The sequence below is a fragment of the Cervus elaphus genome, chromosome 33, assembly GCF_910594005.1.
Source record: "Cervus elaphus chromosome 33, mCerEla1.1, whole genome shotgun sequence".
In the NCBI taxonomy this organism is placed as follows: Eukaryota; Metazoa; Chordata; class Mammalia; order Artiodactyla; family Cervidae; genus Cervus; species Cervus elaphus.
In genome coordinates this window covers 40,090,333-40,113,647 of record NC_057847.1, presented here as the reverse complement: position 1 = coordinate 40,113,647, position 23,315 = coordinate 40,090,333, and the positions used below count along the sequence as shown (strand labels likewise).

The window sequence follows — 23,315 nt, the reverse complement described above, 5'->3', positions numbered from 1 at the left end:
CCACTCAAGTTTTTTTTTTTTAAATGGGAAAATACTTCACAAAAAAAGAAATACAAATGGACATTAATACATGAAAAGGGATTCAACATCATTAATCCTCAGGGAACTGCATATTAAAGCTACAGTGAGATACCCTTTCTACCCAATAGAATGGTTAAAATGAAAAAGACTGATGATACTAATGTTGACAATGATACAGAGCAACTAGAATTCTCGTCTATGGCTATTAGGAGGGTAAAATGGTACAATCACTTTGATAAACAGTTTTACACTTTCTCATAGATATAAGTGTGCATTAATCCTATGACCCCGAACCAAAGAAAATTAGAATATATATCCACCAAAAGATTTGAACATGTATCTTTATAACAGCCTCTTCTCTTAGGCTCAAACCGGAAACAATCCAAATGTTCATCAACAGGAGAAAAGATAAATTTTAGCATATTCCTGCCATGGATTTCTACTTAGCCATGAAAGGAAACCAAGTATTGATACTCACAACCGCATGGATTACTCTCCAAATAAATGAAAGAAGTCGGACACAAGACTTCTTGAGGGGACAAAGAAGGGGACTTTGTGTCTGAAGCACAAGAAGAGGCACATTAGTCTATGGAGCTGTGGTATAAGAAGAATTGACTAGAAAGGGGTGCAAGAGAACTTTCTGGGGTCATGAAAATGTTCCATCAAGTTTTGGTTGGTGGTGACGATTTTCAAAATTCGTAGAAGTGAACATTTCAGATCTGTGGATGTAATAGTGTTAGGTTGAACCTCTGCAAAACATAAATGTTGCTTATTACTTTATTATTATTACAACCAATCAACTCACCAGCAACACTGCAAGCTAGGTGGTGAGCTGAACACTATGTGCCTCGTGCAGGATGCTCCAACAGCTCGGCGGCTCCAACATCTTATGGTCCCTTCAAACCGTGCTTCTGACGTTCCCTGGAGACTCAGCACGCTCGTGACTCTGATCCTCTCTCAAGTCTCTAGCTGTTTCTACTGCTGCCTCTGTCTTCACTTCTCTTGGCTTCTGACTTTTCCTACTTCCCTCTCTCATCCCCAGAATGAATACTATTGTTAACGTTCTGTTTGACACCCCTGTTGGTCTGTTTCTCGGGTCCCACCACTTCAGAAGCCTCTGCTTTCCTTATGCATAACATACAGAGTTGCCTTTGTTAGAACCCTGTTTCTGCCCTTTTTCCAGTTTTTTGGAGATATAATTGATATACGGCACTGTGTAAGTTTAAGGTGTATGGCACAATGACTTGACTACATGTATTGTGGAATGATTACCACAATCAGTTTAGTTCATAGCCATCATCTCATACAGATACAAAAAGAGAAAGAAAGAAAATTGTGTTTTTCCTTGTTACGAGAACTCTTAGATTTACTCTCTTGACAACTTTCAAACATACTGTGCAGCATGGTTAGCTATCATCTCCATGCTGTACTTTACACTCCCAGTCTTGGGCTTTCCTGGGGGCTCAGTGGTAAAGAATTCACCTGCTAATACAGGAGTTGTGGGTTTGATTCCTCGATTGGGAAGATCCCCTGAAGAAGGAAATGGCAACCCACTCCAGTATTCTTGCCTGGGAAATCCCATGGACAGGGGAGCCTGGAGGACTATAGTCCATGAGGTCACAAAAGAGTTGGACATGACTTAGCAACTAAATGACAACTTATAACTAGAAGTTTCTACCTGTGGACTACCTTCATCCAGTTCCCCATTGTCTGCCTCTGGTGACCACAAATATGATCTCCTTTTCTTAAAAAAACATTTTTTCGATCTCCTTTTCTATGAGTTTTGGGGGAAATGTCTTATTTTTTTTAATTCTACATTCAAATATTTTTACCCATAAACAATGTTCCCACAGTTCCTCCATCTTCATCTCTAGGTAACTTACCATTCTACTCTCTATTTTTATACATTCTTTTTTTTTAAATTGTGGTTTCATGTGTATATTAGATGATATACTGTCTGACTGTTTCGTTTAGTATAATCCCCTCAGGGTTCATCCATGTTGTTGCAAATAGCAGGATTTCCTTCTTTTTATGGCTAAATAATATTCCACTATATATATATATGGAATATTTATATGGAGCTACATATATGGAATATATATATATGGAACTTCTTTATCCATTCATCTGTTGACAGCCAGTTAGGTTGTTCTCATGTCTTAACTGTTGTCAGTATTGCTGCTGCGAACATAGGAGTGAAGATATCTCCTTGACATAGTGTTTTAACTTGTCAGAACCTTATTTCTGTTTGGTCCAGTCTGTTTGGCCAGGTTGGCAGGGTCTCATGACACAGTTCATGGCAGCTTGGGTGGAAGTCAGGAACTCAAGGGGCTGTGGATGGTGGGCATTTGAAGGTCCACAAGCCAGTCGTTGTAATGACTATCCTATCACACACAGTGTCACTGGGCCCCCAGCTTATAAACTTCTGGCTCTAGTTTTGGGGCACAGCAGGAAGGATCCGAATGCATGTTTTATACCAGTAAGACTGTGCTAAGACTTGGTAGTCTTACTGACAAATTCACAATGTTACCACAATACATAATTAAATATATGCTTGAGGTCAACGGTTAACATCTCCCATACCACCAGAAAAAAACCTGTTGATAAGCATCACCATACAGGGCAGGATATTTCTAGGTTTTTAGGGCCTGAGCTGACTGACTTTTCAGGCAGCTCTGGCAAGGTGAAGAACTAGCTGGAATTAGGCAGAGTTTACGGCACAAGAGCTGTGCATTTGTGGGTTCGGTGAGGCAGAGGTCTTAAGGGGCATCTTTATGAGCAAGTTGTTATTCTTTTATTTTAATATTTATTTATTTATTTGTCTGTGCTGAGTCTTAGCTGTGGCATGCTGTATCTTTAGTTGCAGCATATGGGACTTATTCACTGACCAGGGATTGAACTTAGGCCCCCTGCATTGGGAGCATAGAGTCATAGCCACTGAACCACAAAGGGATGTCCCACAGTTGTTATTCTTGATTGGGAAGATATTTAGTTGGTTCACACTCTTCTCTTCCAAGAGTAAGAGTTTTTTGGAACAGGCAGCTAACTTATTTCTGCTTGACTCAGCATCAGTTAACCCAGAGATGGAGAACTCTGATTTTCAGTTCTCACAGGTTGACTTATAAATTTTTAAGGCAATTTCTCACATATTCTACTTTAATCTTCTGCCTTCAAATCTGTCAATCACAAAACAAAGTTTTAGTGTAAGTTGTAGCTGCTGGAGACCTTGGTCCATGAAAGCAGGTCATGATGGTGTGGTTGTTGTTTCTCAAATTCCTGTGAGACAGTTGGATGCTTTTTACAATCTACTCATTGTTTTCATTCTATTAAGTGGATCCAGTGCACTCCTCAATTTTCCTCAATTGTAAAATAGGGATGATAACTGTATCTTTGTTCAGTCACTCAGTTGTGTCCGACTCTTTGTGACCCCATGGACTGCAGCATGCCAGGCTTCCCTGTCCATCACCATCTCCTGGAGCTTGCTCAAACTCATGTCCATTTAGTCAGTGATGCCATCCAATGATCTCTTCCTCTGTTTTCCCCTTCTCCTGCTGCCTTCAATCTTTCCTAGCATCTTTTCCAATGAGTCAGTTCTTTGCATCAGGTGGCCAAAGTATTGGAGTTTGAGCCTCAGCATCAGTCCTTTCAATGAATATTCAGGACTGACTTATTTTAGGATTGACTGGTTTGGTCTCCTTACAGTCAAAGGGACCCTCAAGAGTCTTCTCCAGCACCACAGTTTAAAAGCATCAATTTTTTGGCACTCAGCCTTCTTTATGGTCCAACTCTCCCTTCCATACATGACTACTGAAAAGCCATAGCTTTAACTATATGGACCTTTGTTAGGAAAGTAATGTCTCTGTTTTTTAATATGCTGTCTAGGTTTGTCATTAGCTTTTCTTCCAAGGAGCAAGTGTCTTTTAATTTCATGGTTGTAACCACCACCTGCAGTGATTTTGAAGCCCAAGAAAATAAAGTGTCACTCTTTCCATTGTTTCCCCATCTATTTGCCATGAAGTGATTGGGCTGGATGCCATGATCTTTTTTTTTTTTTTGATCTTCATTTTTTTAATGTTGAACTTTAAGCCAACTTTTTCACTCTCCTCTTTCACCTTCATCAAGAGGCTCTTTAGTTCTTCTTTGCTTTCTGCCATAAGGGTGGTGTCATTTGTATCTACCCCCATGAAAATGTGGTGAGAATTAAAAGAGTTATATAAGTGTGAAGATCTTGAAAGTGATTATCGTTATGATCTCTTCTTTTCCCAAGCCCCAACCCTGCAGCCATCTGTTATGCCATAAACATACATATCCTGACAAGTCCTTCTGTAGCACCTGCCCAGGTCTCCTGACCCTCACCTCTCACCCTCAGTAACCAGGTGCACCAGGGAGGCTACAGTGATTATTTAAAATATTGAGAACCTCCCATCTGAGTGTACCTGTGCCTGGATTTCTGCCTCGCCACACCACTACCACCTCTTCCTTGGGATAGTTACTTTTCTCTGTCAAGTAGCCAAAGTGTAAGTACCTTTACTGGGCTCCCCAAAAGGGCTCCAGACCCTGTTCAGCCCAGCTCTCCCTCTACTCCTGCCTCTGCTCTTGGTTTCAGCCCTTATACCCTTTTCCTCCTTCCTCTCCTAATATTAATAACATGCAGCTTTCTAAAAACTATCTCCATAAGCCATAGGGAGACATACACAGTTATAAGGAATGAATCTCATTAAGTTCATCACTTGAGTTTAATTCCATTTAGGAAACTAGTTCTACCAGAGCCAATGTTATGCTGAGCTGGGGGCTACTGAACAAAGGACTCTTCTCAGATGCTCAGCTAGAAAGTGTTCTCAGCTAGTAAGACTAATGCTACATGAGTCTCAACGCTGAGATCCAAAAGGTCATCTCAGCCTCTGGGGTTCAGCCGACTCCCTGGCCCTCTGCCTGTTCCTATAGCATTTGGTGGCAACCATAGGGCTGATTCTGATACATTCTCCTGGAATTCAGCTACTCCCTGGCCCTCTGCCTGTTCCTATAGCATTTGGTGGCAACCGACTCCCTGGCCCTCTGCCTGTTCCTATAGCATTTGGTGGCAACCATAGGGCTGATTCTGATACATTCTCCTGGAATTCAGCTACTACCAGATTAAAGCATTTCTCTTCCATGGGTCTTTTGCTTTGCTTTGCACCTCAATGCCTGGTCCCTCCTGCTTTTCTCAGGATGCGAGGCTGTTGGAGGGATCAGAGACATTCCTTGTTTACCTACTGATTTTTCAAGTCTTGTGGTGCATGTGGAAGCTGAAGACATCACGTGGCCTGCATAGGCAGACTCGCCTGAGATGGGAGGTGGGGTGGGGAGCATTCACCACAGGCCTCCCTTATGCTGAGCCTTTTCTACTGTTTCAAATATCAGTAGCAGAAGTTCAGCTGCCTCAGCAGTGGGAGGAGGCACAGTCTGTGTGGGAAGGAACAGATGGCTGCAGCGGGGTGGGGGCCCAGCCACTCTCCACGCCCTGCCTGGCTTGTCCTGGCAAGTTCACCGACAAGCACAGCCTGGTATTGCCCTGGCCATCTCCGCTCTCTCCCGCTGTCTTTCGTCTCCCACTGAAGCCAGCGTTGTCTTCAGCGAGGAGTCCTGTTACACTCTGCTCCACAGCCTTTGTTGATTTTGCAGGCTCCAGGATAAAATGCCAAGTTTTTAGCTTGACCCATTCTCCACTGATCACAGTGTTCCTGTCACAGGCATGAGTGCTTTCTCAGTCATATCTGACTCTTTGCAATCCCGTGGACTGTAACCCACCAGGCTCCTCTGTCCATAGGATTCTCCAGGCAAGAATCCTGGAGAAGGTTGCCATGCCCTTCTCCGAGGGGTTGTCATGCCCTTCCCCAGGGGGTTGCCATGCCCTTCTCCAGGGTATCTCCCCAACCCAGGGATTAACCTATGTCTCTTAAGTCTCCTGCATTGGCAGGCGAATTCTTTACCACTGTGCCACCTAGGAAGCTCATACCCTCTCGTCATTCGTTTTTTGTTTTTTTTTTTTCATTTATTTTTATTAGTTGGAGGCTAATTACTTTACAATATTGTAGAGGGTTTTGTCATACATTGACATGAATCAGCCATGGAGTTACATGTATTCCCCATCCCAATCCCCCCTCCCACCTCCCTCTCTACCCGATCCCTCTGGGTCTTCCCAGTGCACCAGGCCCGAGCACTTGTCTCATGCATCCAACCTGGGCTGGTGATCTGTTTCACCATAGATAATATACATGTTTCGATGCTGTTCCCTCAAAACATCCCACCCTCGCCTTCTTCCAAGAGTCCAAAAGTCTGTTCTGTACATCTGTGTCTCTTTTTCTGTTTTGCATATAGGGTTATCATTACCATCTTTCTAAATTCCATATATATGTGTCAGTATGTTGTAATGTTCTTTATCTTTCTGGCTTACTTCACCCTGTATAATGGGCTCCAGTTTCATCCATCTCATTAGAACTGATTCAAATGAATTCTTTTTAACGGCTGAGTAATATTCCATGGTGTATATGTACCACAGCTTCCTTATCCATTCGTCTGCTGATGGGCATCTAGGTTGCTTCCATGTCCTGGCTATTATAAACAGTGCTGTGATGAACATTGGGTGCACGTGTCTCTTTCAGATCTGGTTTCCTCGGTGTGTATGCCCAGAAGTGGTATTGCTGGGTCATATGGCAGTTCTATTTCCAGTTTTTTAAGAAATCTCCACACTGTTCTCCATAGCAGCTATACTAGTTTGCATTCCCACCAACAGTGTAAGAGGGTTCCCTTTTCTCCACACCCTCTCCAGCATTTATTGCTTGTAGACTTTTGGATAGCAGCCATCCTGACTGGCATGTAATGGTACCTCATTGTGGTTTTGATTTGCCTTTCTCTGATAATGAGTGATGTTGAGCATCTTTTCATGTGTTTGTTAGCCATCTGTATGTCTTCTTTGGAGAAATGTCTGTTTAGTTCTTTGGCCCATTTTTTGATTGGGTCATTTATTTTTCTGGAATTGAGCTGCAGGAGTTGCTTGTATATTTTTGAGATTAATCCTTTGTCTGTTGCTTCGTTTGCTATTATTTTCTCCCAATCTGAGGGCTGTCTTTTCACCTTTCTTATAGTTTCCTTTGTTGTGCAAAAGTTTTTAAGTTTCATTAGGTCCCATTTGTTTATTTTTGCTTTTATTTCCAATATTCTGGGAGGTGGGTCATAGAGGATCCTGCTGTGATTTATGTCGGAGAGTGTTTTGCCTATGTTCTCCTCTAAGAGTTTTATAGTTTCTGGTCTTACATTTAGATCTTTAATCCATTTTGAATTTATTTTTGTGTATGGTGTTAGAAAGTGTTCTAGTTTCATTCTTTTACAAGTGGTTGACCAATTTTCCCAGCACCACTTGTTAAAGAGGTTGTCTTTTTTCCATTGTTTATCCTTGCCTCCTTTGTAGAAGATAAGGTGTCCATAGGTTCGTGGATTTATCTCTGGGCTTTCTATTCTGTTCCATTGATCTATATTTCTGTCTTTGTGCCAGTACCATACTGTCTTGATGACTGTGGCTTTGTAGTAGAGTCTGAAGTCAGGCAGGTTGATTCCTCCAGTTCCATTCTTCTTTCTCAAGATTACTTTGGCTATTCGAGGTTTTTTGTATTTCCATACAAATTGTGAAATTATTTGTTCTAGTTCTGTGAAAAATACCGTTGGTAGCTTGATAGGGATTGTGTTGAATCTATAGATTGCTTTGGGTAGAATAGCCATTTTGACAATATTGATTCTTCCAATCCATGAACACGGTATGTTTCTCCATCTTTGATTTCTTTCATCAGTGTTTTATAGTTTTCTATGTATAGGTCTTTTGTTTCTTTAGGTAGATATACTCCTAAGTATTTTATTCTTTTTGTTGCAATGGTGAATGGTATTGTTTCCTTAATTTCTCTTTCTGTTTTCTCATTGTTAGTGTATATAGAAATGCAAGGGATTTCTGTGTGTTAATTTTATATCCTGCAACTTTACTATATTCATTGATTAGCTCTAGTAATTTTCTGGTAGAGTCTTTAGGGTTTTCTATGTAGAGGATCATGTCATCTGTGAACAGCGAGAGTTTCACTTCTTCTTTTCCTATCTGGATTCCTTTTACTTCTTTTTCTGCTCTGATTGCTGTGGCCAAAACTTCCAAAACTATGTTGAATAGTAGTGGTGAGAGTGGGCACCCTTGTCTTCTTCCTGATTTTAGGGGAAATGCTTTCAATTTTTCACCATTGCCTCTCGTTATTCCTAAAGTTATTCTACCTGCAGCCACTTTCTAGACTCTGCCACAGGACAAGGCAATTTCTTCCACCTAGAATTCCTAGAATTCTCACAATCATCCCACCTGCCAAACTCCTATTCACCTTACAGTACCCACTCTAATATCTCTTCCTCTGGAAACAGCTTTCCCAAAGGACTCTGTGGGAAGATAGTTGTTACTCTTCAGAGTCCCTTAGCCCTGGATTCATACATCTAATACCACATATTTCAGGTTTTATTATAATTTATCTGTTTATATCTTTCTCTCTCCCACTAGGCTGTAAGATCCTTAAGAACTGGATCCTTAAGATCCAGTATCCTTGTCATAAGTTGATGTTCAATATATTTGATGAATAAATTATTTAAAGCCTAATTCACACTATGTCGCTACAGTTTCTTCTTAAGCTTTAAGGGGCTTCTCAGTGTTACCAGTATCGTTTGCCTCCCCCTTTCCCTTCCCTTTCACCCTTCCTGGGGCTGAGGGGAATTTATGGTGACTATGAAGTGGGACACCTATGTCTCTGGAACCTTCTACCTGCTCTTTTGTGATGCTCCCTTTGAGAACTCTCTCCTCCAGATACCCAGAGGGAGAACAAAGTGAAACCCCATTAGTGAGCAGCTGTGGGCGAGTCATTCATTTAACATTCTAGACAGCAGGTCCACATCCGTGAAATGGGAGGTTTGAACAGGCAAAGTCTAAGAAAGTTATCTGTAGTTCTGACAATCCATAAGTCATAAAGAAAGCAATTGGGACTCTAGGCATTCTCAACTAATAGGACAATTAGTTCTGTACAGAGGGCCTTTTCTGTGTCCAATATGACATCCATCTAAGTGTTTATCTGTGAATGAAGCCAACTTGGGTGGCATCTTCCTGTCCTGTCACATCGCCGCCCACCACTTCTGACTCAGAGCTGCCTCCTGAGTTGCCAGCTAGGCCCCTTGGGAGCCTTCATTTTTGGCTTATTCATGTTGATGTGACAGCATTTTCAGCCACTGCAACCTATAAAGTCCAAACTCTCCATATCAAACATTTCTTGTATTCTTCCATCTCCTGAAGTTTCAAAAGGTCACCACTCACACCATGGACTATTTGCGGAGCATCTCAGAAGTGGGGAGGCCAGAGCCCTTGCATTCTGTGGAGCTCTTAGTTGGGGATGCTTTGAATGACTCTGCATAGCACAGTGCACAATTCCATGGGGCACCCTTACTGCTGAGATCCTTGTGGACTTGTACCTGCAGGAGAATCACTTTGTGGCTGATGATGTCTGCCAGATGGTGTCTAGCAAGGTGTCTGAGGGAAAGATGCCTTTTCTTACTTGCACAAAGGTGCTTTGAGGGGTTGCTCCCCCACCCGTTTTTTGGTTTTTTTTTTTTAAGGAACCTGTCCCAGAATAGGGTTATGCAAATTGTAGTGATCAACAATGTTTCCATGTAACAAATTAATGTTTTTTTTAATTGTGGTAAAATATAAGTATAAAATATAAAATGTACCTTCTTAACTACTTTTAATTGTTAAATTCAGTATTCATTTAAGTTCAGAGGTGTTGTGTATTCACACTGTTATACAGCCAATCTCTGGAACTCTTTTTATCTTGCAAAACTGAAATTCTCTATCTAAACTCATTGAGCAACAATTGTTACTTGTTCCCCACCCCCAGCCTCTGGGAACCACCATCCTACTTCCTGTCCCTATGAATTTGAGTGCTCTAAGAGCCTCATATAAGTGGAATCATCATAAAGCATTTGTCTTTTTGTGACAGATTGACCTATTTCACTTAGTATAATGTCCTCAGAGTCCCTCTGTGTTGTAACATGTGACAGGATTTCCTTCCTTTTTAAGGCAGAGTAATATTTCCTTGTATGTGTATACCAGATTTTCTTTGTCCATTTATATATTGGCAGACACTTGGGTTGTCTTCACCTTTTGACTGCCATGAATAATGCTGCTGTGAACATAAGGATACAAATTAATATTTTTAACATACCAAAATGGTTGCATGATAAGTAACTCCCTTGGGCCTTTGAGAGTGCCTATGGGGTTACTTGTATAAACCCCATTTCCTTTTGTAGGTATGAGGCTAAGATCCTACTACTCCCACCCCACACACTGCAGGGTCTTTTTATATAATTGCTCTCGTAGGCCACCCTCACGTAACAAGAACAGAACACTTTAAACACCCCTCCTCCAAACAGCAAAATTATTTTCAGAAATAATTATGCAATAAAATAATTAATAGTGATGGCCAGAAAAAAAAAATGCAGACAGTGTTCACTATACTTTATTGAACTTTGCATATATTGAGAACTGGAATTGACTACAGCCACACAGTTTAATATCTGCATTAACATGACTTTACTCTTGTAAATTTACCAGAAAATCCTTGACCAGGAAGGTGAAGTTAAATTTTCTGAGAAATCAATTTATCCAAAAAGACTGTCAATTTGCCCTTGGTAGGGTGTCTTAATTTGGATTGTTGTTTAAAAATAAAATATTGTAGACTGGGTGGTTAAAACAAAAGATATTTGATTTCTCACAGTTCTGGAGGCTGGGAAGTCCAAGATCAAGGTGCTGATAGATTAGGTTCTTGGCAAGGGTGCTCTTCCTGGCTGTGGACAGCCGCCTTCTTGCTGTGTGTCCATGTGGCCTTTCCTCAGTGTGTGCCCATGAGAAAGAGAAAACTCTGGCATCTCTTCTTCCTCTTATAAGGACACTAATCCCATTATGGGGTTCTACTCTCTTGACCTCATTTAAACCCAAGTACTTTCCAAAAGCCCCACTTTCAAATATCATCACATTGAGGTTTAGGACTTTATCATATGAATTTTGGGGGGGATACACTCAGTCCATCAGTTCAGTTCAGTCGCTCAATCGTGTCCGACTCTTTGCCACCCCATGAATCGCAGCACACCAGGCCTCCCTGTCCATCATCAACTCCCAGAGTTTACTCAAACTCATGTCCATTGAGTCAGTGATGCCATCCAGCCATCTCATCCTCTGTCGTTTCCTTCTCCTCCTGCCCCCAATCCCTCCCAGCATCAGGGTCTTTTCCAATGAGTCAACTCTTCGCATGAGGTGGCCAAAGTATTGGAGTTTCAGCTTCAGCATCAGTCCTTCCAATGAACACCCAGGACTGATCTCCTTTGTTGGAGAAGACTCAGTCCATAACACTAGGTAAATAGTTGCTGAGCTACTTCTCAAAGCAATAATTAACTGTACTTTGCAAGTGATTGTTTACTTTTTATTTACTTATTGTTTACACTTCAAAATCCTAACTGTATCAACCAATATTAAATTATTATATCATGAACGTTATCCAATCCCGGTCAAGCCTGACGTTGAAAGACCCTAAAGACCTTATAGACATCTCACGTCTGACCCGCCTCTTCAGAGACACTTTGTTGTTGTTGTTCAGTTGCTGAGTCGTGCCCAGTGCTTTGCAGCTTCATGGACTGCAGCAAGCCAGGCTCCTCTGTCCTCCACTATCTCCCGAAGTTTGCTCAAATTCACGTCCATTGAGTGAGTGATGCTATATAACCATCTCATCCTCTGTCCTTCAGTATTTCCTGGAGTTTGCTGAAATTCATGTCCATTGAATCGATGATGCTATCTAACCATTTCATCCTCCGCTGCCCTCTTCACCTTTTGCCTTCAGTCTATTCAAACATCAGAGTCTTTTCCAACAAGTCAGCTCTTTGAATCAGATGACCCAAGTATTAGACCTTATCAAGATAGTGACCTTCACAGGGCATCAGCAGTCATCAGTATAATGAAGTCAGTAAAAAAATTATAATAAAAAACAAATATGACACAAAAGAAAACATGTAATGGATTTTAGAAAAGTCAACTAAAACTTATTCATACATTTGGTGTGTTACAGAAATGAATAGCATTAGTTTCTATTTTTGAGCCTTCACTTCTGCAAATTTGTCAATGATTATTGAAATCAATCTTCTTCACATGTTTAATAGACAGTATAGCAGTCTCCACTCAAACAAAACACTTTTATTTTAATTTTGACAGTCTTTTTTCAAATGAGGCAATACAGATAAAAAGAGTCAGCAAAAAACCATAGGATGAGACTTGCAGAGATCTCTAATAATCCTATTTCACAGAAAATCCCAGAGATTGCAATATTGTCCAAGTCTTTGTTCCCTCAGGATGTATAGTAACAGTTTTCAAATGTCTCTGTAGTAAAAAAAAAAAAAAAAAATCCCCTAAAATATGTTCACCAAAAAAATTCATCATAAATTTCTACCTTATTTGGTTATGCTTCCTAAAGTTTTCTTTTGCAAAAGTCAGAGACAGTGGCTAAGTGAAAGTAAACACTGACTGCACGTGATCTTTTGCTTTAGAATGAGGCTCCCATTCTTGGTCAAAATAATGGAAATATCAAACACGGTCCTCTTGAATGCTTCTGGCAGTGTAAGACCAGCATCTTTTGCTACTTGTCCTAACTTTCTTCTTCGAAATGTCCATTTTCCTTACACTTTGTTTTTGCAGAGTTGAAAGTTTTCTCCACAATTTGCATGTGCCAGTCTTCAATGAACATTTCTAAAGTTCAGCATTTCCCTGTTCATTGTTCTAGTCAATTCTGGTTACAGGGAATGACAGAATGAAAGTTATTCAAATTCAGTTAGTCTTTATAATCACTATGTTATCACTGATTCTTTCAAATCTGCAGCTTAGACTCAGGAAAATGTGGTTCAACTGTGCCCAAATTTAGGTCTAATGATTCCAATTTATCATGAATTTACTCCTGAAAAAAAAAATGTGTATGGCTGAGTCTGCATGTGTCATAGGCCAACTGTATAACTGGAAATTCTCCAAATAAATGTCTATGATACGGAACACAATGTTTATGAAAGGATAAGTAACACAACTGTGTTAATTAGAAACACACATGTTATTAAAACTAAACAGAAATCATTGTTGTTTAGAATTCAGACCAGGGGGGAATATTTTTATCACTGTCATTGTGTAGAATTTCCAGCTGATGACCATGTGATGATAAAAAGCAAGCCCTTTTTACGTTGGTTTTATTACTGTTTATAATTTCCTTTAGACAATGCATCTCTTATGCCTGCAAGAGAAAGGCTGTTCCTACTGCCCTCTTGTCTGTAGGCTACCACCTCCTGAGGTCAGCCAGAGATGGAGACTGGGAGACAAGAAAGATTAAATCAAACTGTGATGTACTCATGTATCAGGGCTTCTTCCTCCTGAACAGAACACCAGGAGAGGGGACCACCAGAAGAATATACTGGTTAATGTAAGATTTTGTGTTTATTCAGTTCCCCTTGCCTGTGATTGGTTTAGTCATGTTGAAATTATAAAAGCATATTGAAATTGTTGAAATTATAGCCAAAGAGCCTTGAAGGGAAGTCTGTTGTGAGGCTTTCAAATCCATCAGTGTACCTCAAGAATAGTCTATAACTAAGACTTCAATTCAGTTCAGTCACTCAGTCGTGTGACCCCATGAATCGCAGCATTCCAGGCCTCCCTGTCCATCACCAACTCCCAGAGTTTACTCAAACTCTTGTCCATCAAGTCGGTGATGCCATCCAGTTATCTCATCCTCTGTCGTTCCCTTCTCCTCCTGCCCTTAATCTTTCCCAGCATCAGGGTCTTTTCCAATGAGTCAACTCTTCGCATGAGGTGGCCAAAGTATTGGAGTTTCAGCTTCAGCATCAGTCCTTCCAATGAACACCCAGGACTGATCTCCTTTAGGATGGACTGGTTGGATCTTCTTGCAGTCCAAGGGACTCTCAAGAGTCTTCTCCAACACCACAGTTCAAAAGCATCAATTCTTCGGTGCTCAGCTTTTTTCACAGTCCAACTCTCACATTCATACATGACCACTGGAAAAACCATAGCCTTGACTAGACAGACATTTGTTGGCAAAGTAATGTCTCTGCTTTTTAATATGCTATCTAGGGTGGTCATAACTTTCCTTCCAAGGAGTAAGCGTCTTTTAATTTCATGGCTGCAATCACCATCTGCAGTGATTTTGGGGCCCCCCAAAAATAAAGTCAGCCACTGTTTCCACTGTTTCCCCATCTATTTGCCATAAAGTGATGGAACCAGATGCCATGATCTTAGTTTTCTGAATGTTGAGCTTTAAGCCAACTTTTTCACTCTCTTCTTTCACTTCCATCAAGAGGCTTTTTAGTTCCTCTTCACTTTCTGCCATAAGGATGGTGTCATCTGCATGTCTGAGGTTATTGATATTTCTCCCACATAAATTATAAATAAATAACACACATGAATGTGCATATATGTATGTGAATGTACATATGGGCTTCCCTGATGGCTCAGTGGTAAAGAATTCACCTGCTAGTGCAGGAGACATGGGTTTGATACCTGGGTTAGGAAGAGCCCCTGGAGTAGAAAATGGCAATCCACTCCAATATTCTTGCGTAGAGAATTCCATGGACAGAGGAGCCTGGCAGGCTTCAATCATGGAGCCACAAAGAGTCTGAGTACTCACACCTAATCTAACCGCATTATGTTTCAAAGGAGTTCTTTTTTTTTAAGTTTTAAATGTATTTATTTTTTAATTGAAGGATAATTGCTTTAAAGACAATGTTCTTTCTTGGTCATCAAATAGCTCAGTTCAGTCTCTCAGTCATATCCGACTCTGCAACCCCATGGACTGCAGCGTGCCAGCTTCCCTGTCCATCACCAGCTCCTGGACCTTGCTCAAACTCATGTCCATTGAATCGGTGATGCCATTCAACCATCTCATCCTTTGTCGTCCCCTCTCCTCCTGCCTTCAATCTTTCCCAGCATCAGGGTATTTTCAAATGAGTCAGTTCTTCACATCAGGTGGCCAAAGTATTGGAGTTTCAGCTTCAGCATCATTCCTTCCAATGAATATTCAGGACTGATTTCCTTTAGGATTCATTGGTTCGATCTCCTTGCAGTCCAAGAGACTCTCAAGAGTCTTCTCCAACACCACAGTTCAAAAGCATCAATTCTTCGGTGCTCAGCTTTCTTTATGGTCCAACTCACACATTCATACATGACTACTGGAAAAACCATAGACTTGACTATACGGACCTTTGCTGGCAAAGTAACATCTCTGCTTTTTAATATGTTGTCTAGGTTGGTCCTAACTTTTCTTTCAAGGAGCAAGCATCTTTTAATTTCATGGCTGCAGTTACCATCTGCAGTGATTTTGGAGCCCAAGAAAATAAAGTCTCTTACTGTTTCCATTGTTTCCCCATCTATTTGCCATGAAGTGATGGGACCAGATGCCATGATCTTCATTTCAAATGTTGAGTTTTAAGTCAGCTTGTTCACTCTCCTCTTTCACCTTCAACAAGAGGCTCTTTAGTTCCTCTTCACTTTCTGCTACAAGGGTGGTGTCATCTGCATATTTGAGGTTATTGATATTTCTCCCGGCAATCTTGATTCCAGCTTGTGCTTCATCCAACCTCGGCATTTCTCATGATGTACTCTGCATATAAGTTAAATAAGCAGGGTGACGATATACAGCCTTGACATACTCCTTTCCCGATTTGCCACCAGTCTGTTGTTCCATGTCCAGTTCTAACTGTTGCTTTTTGACCTGCATACAGATTTCTCAGGAGGTAAGTAAAATGGTCTCGTATTCCCATCTCTTCATGAGTTTCCCAGTTTGTTGTAGTCAAAGGCTTTAGCATATATCAACCACTAGAGGGTAGTATAAACCAAAAAAAGTCTGACCATCCAGCCTGCTACAGAATAATCCTGAGACAACCTAAACGGGCATAAACAGTCATTTCGTTAGGATAACCAATTTAGGCATAATAATTCAGTCCCATTGTTTAACAATCCAAAATGAAAATACTTTTACTAATTCCCATAAGAAATATGTATATTCTAACCAGTTGGACAACCTTAGATGTAAGTATTTAGAGTCTAGGGTCAGAGTGACCAGGTTTAAATCTGTCCTACACACACCCTTAATAGTAGTGTGACCTTGGGGATTTTTTTTTACTTCTTTATTTCCTTATCAATAAAATGATAGTAATAATGCGGTTAGAACAGTGCCTTCCTAGTGCACAGTGAGCATGCTCTGTAAGTGTTAGTTCTTTTCAGAGGTTAAGTGTTCAGGCTCTAGAGTTACACTGCCTGGATCCAATTGCTAGATATATCAAGTTAAATAAATAACTTGGCTAATTTTGAGCGAGTTATTTTTCTTAGTCTCAGTGTCCTCATCTGTAAAAAGGAGGTAATAACGCCAACCCTGAGATAACTGCTTGAGGACTAAATGCATGAGCACTTAGTACAGTGCCTGGCACGTAGTAGAATGTAATAAATGCTTATTTTAGTATTACTTTTAACATTCTTTTTATAATCACTTGCAATATTATTATTAGACTTGTAATGAAAACTTTGGTCTTCATGCATGTTTGAGAAAGAGCAGCATGGAGCACATTTCCTGATTCTTGCTGAAGTCAGCCAGGTTCCTGACCTGTTCCAAAGCTTTGCCTCTACCAGAAAACCAAATGGAAACTCGTACAGTTAAGTGGAGAATTTGATCTTTGTCAACAGGCAGTGTATATAGTTCAGTGCTCCTTTAAAACCTGCTTTCTTTTTGGAAGGAGATATTTTCTCTGGATTGTTCAAAAACTTTGAGTTTCTGTACAAGGTATCAGCCTTTGTGCATTTCTAGAGAGACTTTTACAGATCAAAGTGGGCATCTGTTTTTTCCCTAAGGGGGTGTGTGCTGGTGTTTATTGTCACTGAGCAAGGATGGCTTGGCACTGGCATCTTGGCATCTTTCTATCTCCATGGAGAAACTTGCCTTTTCAAAAATCATACTTCAAAATGGTATAAAACATCACCAGTCATTTTAGTATATCTGCCAGAAGAATTTGATGACATTGGACTGTTGCTTAGCATATAGACCTTTTAGTAGTAAAAAAAAAAAAAAAAATTGTTAATAATGGCAACAACAACAAATTGATTTCATGAGTTTACCAATAGTATTGTAAGATTTATACTTTGTGAGGTTTCCCTGGTGGCTCAGTCAGTGGTAAGGAATCTGCCTGCCAACGAAGGAGACATGGGTTTGATCCGTGATCTGGGAAGATCCCACACACCACAGAGCAACAGATCCTGTGTGCCACAACTTTTGAATTTGTGCTCTGGAGTCCAGGAGCCACAACTACTGAAGCTCCTGTGCCCTAGAGCTCCTGCTCTGCAACAAGAGAAGCCACTGCAATGAGAAGACCGCACATCGCAGCTCGAGAGTAGCCCCCGATCGGCACAACCAGAGAAAAGCCTGCGCTGCAATGAAGTCCCAGCACAGCCATGAATAAATATCTTTTTTTTTAAGATTTTCAGTTTGTCAAAATGAACCAAAAAAGCCAAACTGCTTTGACTAGTCTATAAATCCTGAAGATTCCAGCCAATCTGGTCAATGTGGGGCAGTGAATTGACTTCCCTGTCAGTTTTGCTCAGTCTCAACTCTGAACTTCCGGTTTCACTGAACACCATCGCTGCTCAAATTGTGATATCTCGGAAAGACGGAGAAAATGGCTGTCTTGGACTGCTCTAAGCGCTGGATCACTTCCAGAAGACAGCTTCCCCACGCGAGCCAAGGAATCTGTTTTCACCAAGTTAAAAGTTCAAAAGACTTGCCCCCAAAGTCAGAGCTTCTGTAGCCAGACAACTGGTGTTCCAGTGTGATCATGTCTGCCCTTTCAATGTAAAAAATAAAGCACTTTGTAAAACCTGAAAACAGTTTAAGACATTAAAAAGAGAGACGCCTCCCCTCCCCAAAAAAAGGAATTTTCATGCACTATAGAGACCATTCAGAGGCAAAACATCACGTCCTCGTGGATATAATAGGGTCTTGCATCCCCCTCTTATTTGAACACAACTCTCATTGACTTAAAAGTGACATTTCCAAATGGGCTGCAAGAATGATTTGTCCTCTAGACAAAGCAGGCTGCATTTGTTCTGGTAGAATGGCTTCTCTTCTTTGTCTCCAGATAATTTGATACAGCATTCATTCATTCAAGTGTGACTCTCATTTGAAAATTTTCTCAATGAGACCATTTAAAAAATATTTTTTAATCTGGAGCTTTCAGGACTTACTCTAAGGCTTCTTTCACCCTTTTTAGCCTTGTCCCTGTTAGCTTCATAGTACTGGCAAACATTGATCTTCAGAAATAAAACTCTTCACAGTAAATATCAACTTAAATCCGATCATTTTCCCCTAAAACTTTGTTTGGGCTAAACACGTGCAGTGTGTGTCTACAATTTTAGAACTAGGGATTTTCTAATGGCTTCAGAATTTTTTCCCCCAGATAAAATGAGAGGTTATCAGCCTTCAAACTTGGAAGGGAAGGGAAATCACTTAAGTGACATCTAGTGTCTTCCACATGCCTGTGGTTATTTCAAGAGGAGTAACAAATCTTTGCAAGTTTAAAAATCTACAGCTGTGAGTAATATTGTTTTCTCTCCTGGGAAATGTGCCCCACCAGGGGCCAATCTCCCTTCTACTCACCTTCTTCAGTCTCCTGCACTTCCTGGCCCTTTAGGTCAGAATTCCCATAAATTTCAGGGTCTGCCATTTTCTCAGGGCAGAGGTGAGATGGGGAAGAGGAGACTACAAAATCACATCTTCATTAACTCAAACAAAACAGCCTTTCAGGGTTTACATTTTCAGCCTATGAATCTTCTTCGTGATGGTTCCCATGTCTCCTGAAATAAACAATGTAGAAAGAAAAATGTTATGGTCTCTATTTGCAGCGTTTGGTTCTGAAAATAACTGTGCAGGAGAGGTGACCTAGTGAAACATGCCTGAGCAAATCTCTCTGACATCACTTTCACAATTGCCTCTTTCTAATCAACAACCAGTGTCCCAGGTGCTGCAATACCTGTATGTGAATATGCAAGCCAAACTTAGGTCTCCTTAATGCTAAAGCTAAGACACCAGTTAAATTTAGAACCAGAAGGCAGTCTGGTTAGTGGTTGTGCTGTGCATTCAACTTCTGCTTTTAGCTTATGACTAGGGTTTAAATGAGTAATCAGTACTTAAAGTCAGGGTGGCCCTTTAAGACATAAATAACAGAGACCATCAATGAGATTGTTAAATATCAAAGAGGTTACTACTACTTCCTAAATTTCCCCTTGAGTGAGAAGTGAGTGATCAAATTCAGAAACACTTCATTTGATAAAAACTAAACGCAGTCCTTCTTCTCACTAATCTCCTCCCAAGAGTTTGCTCTTCACCAGAGCAAATTAACTGAGGGTGAACGATGATCAAAAGAAAAACTTACGAAGAGCCAACTCCATAAATCGCTGGTGAGACTGAAACGCAGATCAGAAAAAAAGCTTTCTTTAGTCTGAGATCAGAAGCAAAAGGCCCAGATATAAGCATGAGATAACTGCTATAAATAAATGGAGAGGAAAGAGCAAGCAGGGTTCAGTCACAATCAGGAGAGGACTTGGTGGAGCTTGGCAGCTCCTCACAGCCCTCTTCCTGCACCTTTCCTGTCAGGGAGAGTCGAAATCATGAGGAGCTCCCAACTTGTAACCTACACACACCCACCCATTCCTCCACACGTGCTACACACACACACCACCACCACCCACAAACACAACACCCCCCTATACAATGCCCTCCCACACATACACAAAATACCCAACACCCCACATACACACAATACCCGCACCCACATGTAACACCCCCAGACACAACATGCCCCAAACAATACCCCATACACATACCACCACACACATACCACACCACCTTCCATACACATACATCAGCCTCCAAACACACAATACACCCCAAAACCACCTCACACAGACACAAAAATTATACAATATCTTATACAATATCTCACATACACACACAGCACCTACATTCACACACACCATACAACACATACAAACACAACACCACACACACACACATACCATTCTCCCTATATACATACCACTCCCACGCACATATATCACCCACACACAACATACACACACATCACAAACGTGCATCCCATCCTCCCTACATACACACACCCCTACACACACACCTACACCCCCACACGACACCACCTCCCCACCAACACAACACACCAGCACACACACATGTATGCAAACACACACACCATCCTATACCCACACACCACACACACTGATTTTCTTCTTTATGAATGGGGTTTACACAGCCCTTTGAGTTGAGCTGAAATGAACAGAGGGAATTTACATAGGAGTTAAGGAAGTCCATGCTTTAAGAAATAGTAATCTGAAAATCACTACTGGAATATATCCTACCAAGAGAACTGCACACATATCAAAGGACTTGTGTACAAGGTTATTAATTGTAGTGTTCTTTACAGAGATATAATTGGAAATAAGCTGCTCCTCATCCCCACAATAGAACCACGTGACTATAAAAAGAATACCATCTGACAATGCTCTTCAGGATATATTAGTGCTGAACAGTGTATATATGTTATTTCTAGTGCAAGAATGGACAGGACATAGCATATGCATTTATATTTACTGAAACTCTGGAAGGAAACACAAATTAATGAAAGTATTCTCTAAAAGGTTAATGGAGACAAAGATGGGTACATTCTGATGAATGAATTTTTTTAAAAACTTTTTTTAAAATAGATTTTTTTTGATGTGTACCATTTTTAAAGTCTTTATTGAATTTGTTACAATGTTGCTTCTATTGTTTATGTTCTGATGTTTTAGCAGCAAGACATGTGGAATCTAAGCTTCCTGACCAGAGATTGAGCCCATATCCCCTGCATTGGAAGGCAGAGTCTCAACCACTCGACTACCAGGGAAGTCCCAATGAATGACTTTTTAAGTCACTTTTGGTTTTTCAACCGTGTGAATGTATTATCTATTCAGAATATTTTATTTAAAACAATGACACTACAACTCAATAAATAAAACAAGCCAATTTTTAAAAATGGGCAGCAAATTTGGATACTTCATCAAAGAAAAGAGATGGATAGTAACTAAGCACTAAAAAAGGATGCTCAGCATCATTAGTCATTAGAGAAATGCAAATTAAAGCCAGAATAACCCAAATAAAAACCCCAGTAATACCAAGTGCTAAGAGGGATGTGGAGCAACTGGAATTCACATATTGCTTGTGAGAACACAAAATGGAACAGTCACTTTGGAAAACAGAGCATCAGTTTCTTAAATGTTTAATATTAGTTCAGTTCAGACACTCAGTCGTGTCCAACTCTTTGCGACCCCATGGACTGCAGCACACCAGGCTTCCCTGTCCCTCACCAATGCCCAAAGCCTACTCAAATTCATGTCCATCGAGTTGGTGAAGCCATCCAACCATCTCATCCTCTGTCGTCCCCTTCTCCTTCTGCCCTCAATCTTTCCCAGCATCCCAGGGTCTTTTCCAGTGAGTCAGTTCTTTGCATCAGGTGACCAAAGTATTGGAGTTTCAACTTCAGCATCAGTCCTTCCAGTGTTTAATGTACATTTACCATATTATCTGGTCTTCCCAGGTGGTTCAGTGGTAAAGAATCCACCTGCCAATCAGGAGATGCAGGTTCAACCCTTGGGTCAGGAAGATCCCCTGGAGAAGGAAATGGCAACCCACTCCAATATCTTGCCTACTCATCTTTGACAAAAGCAAAGACTATCAGATAGTTCTATTCCTAATTCTACCATGAATTACCTGCAGAGTCTCTAAGTTCATGCTAAGGACTGGAATAATAATATAGAAACTAGAGAATAAAGACCAATAATCCTTTTGTTGTTTATCCTAGAAATTAAAAAATAAAGAATTGATCCAGTCAAGGTCTTCTCAAGCAGGAAGGGCTAATTTGAAAGAAAATGTTTCCCACTCCAGAAGGGCAACAGCAGAAAGTTGAAATTCTGTTACTTGTAATTTTTTGGTCAACATAAAATGGCCTAACAAGGAAAGGAGGAAAAAATTGAAATGTATTCTATCTATTAATTAATATATAATCATTATAATTTATCCATATTGTTTTTTTTAAATCTATAAAGTTCATTTCCCATGCACATGTATTTTCTGTTGACTGATTGTGGACTGACAAGTGACTGCCTACTAGCCTAGCTTAGGTATTCCTGGCTGTACCACTAACATGTTGAATCCAATTTGGATCTAACAGTTTAAAGCAGGGCAATTGCCTTTGTTCGCCTCACCTCAGTTTACAGTCATTTGCTCAAAGCGGCTAAACCAAATCCTAAAATGTCATGTGAAGTTCAACAGAATATCTTTTAGGTTTGTGCCAGTAAAATCCCTTTATGATGAAGGTAAAAATAATAGAGAATTGCAATAGAGGCCAAAACTGCTAGGTAAAGCCTCTCATTTTATCTTACATATAATGCATACACACATACACATGCACAAATATATTCTGATTGTAAAAATAACACACAAAGGCTGTAAAACATCTTAGAAATTTCTCCCCAATTCTACTTCCCAGCTATCCAATGTTAGTTTTTCGCTAAATATTCCTCTAGATTGTTTTCTATAGAACTACATGTTTATTTTAAGAGCATTGCTTATGTAAAGATAATTTAAAGAAATTCAAGCCAAGATACACAGATTGGATATTAATACTTCTACCCTGATTAGAAAAAGGAAATTATGTGAGAGGATATATATAAATATCTCAAAAGAATATGTCTGAATAATTCATTAACTTTTAAAGTATTAATCTAGGGCTGTTCCCTTTGATGATTATTAAGAGAATGTAATAGAAACTGTAGGTAAAAAGAGTAAAATAAAATTACAGAATCGTCTGATTCTACATAAAAATTCCTAGCAACAGTATTTCGCAAAGAGTTAACATATTTAATTTATGATAGTGACAGAGTTAAGAACATGCTACCCCCCAAATATGGCACCTTGGAACACTGAATATTTCAAGCTGAAGGAATTTGAGAAATGGCAGGTGTGGGAAGGAGTCTCTGACCTTCCCTTCTCCCTGGAGGAAGGTCAAAAGACCCTCCTGTGAGATGTGATCTCCCACTTTCCAGAGAAAAGGAGGGACAC

General features: G+C 40.3%; 1 long non-coding RNA gene across 1 annotated transcript in view; it reads right to left on the bottom strand.

Annotated features, from left to right (window-relative positions):
- The window catches only part of LOC122688726, a 38,722-nt gene that overhangs the window by 5,684 nt on the left and 9,723 nt on the right, over window positions 1–23,315 (bottom strand). Inside the window, exon 2 of the long non-coding RNA XR_006339556.1 lies at window positions 18,804–19,000. This is a non-coding gene — a long non-coding RNA (uncharacterized LOC122688726). The remainder of the gene's footprint in view (window positions 1–18,803; window positions 19,001–23,315) is intronic.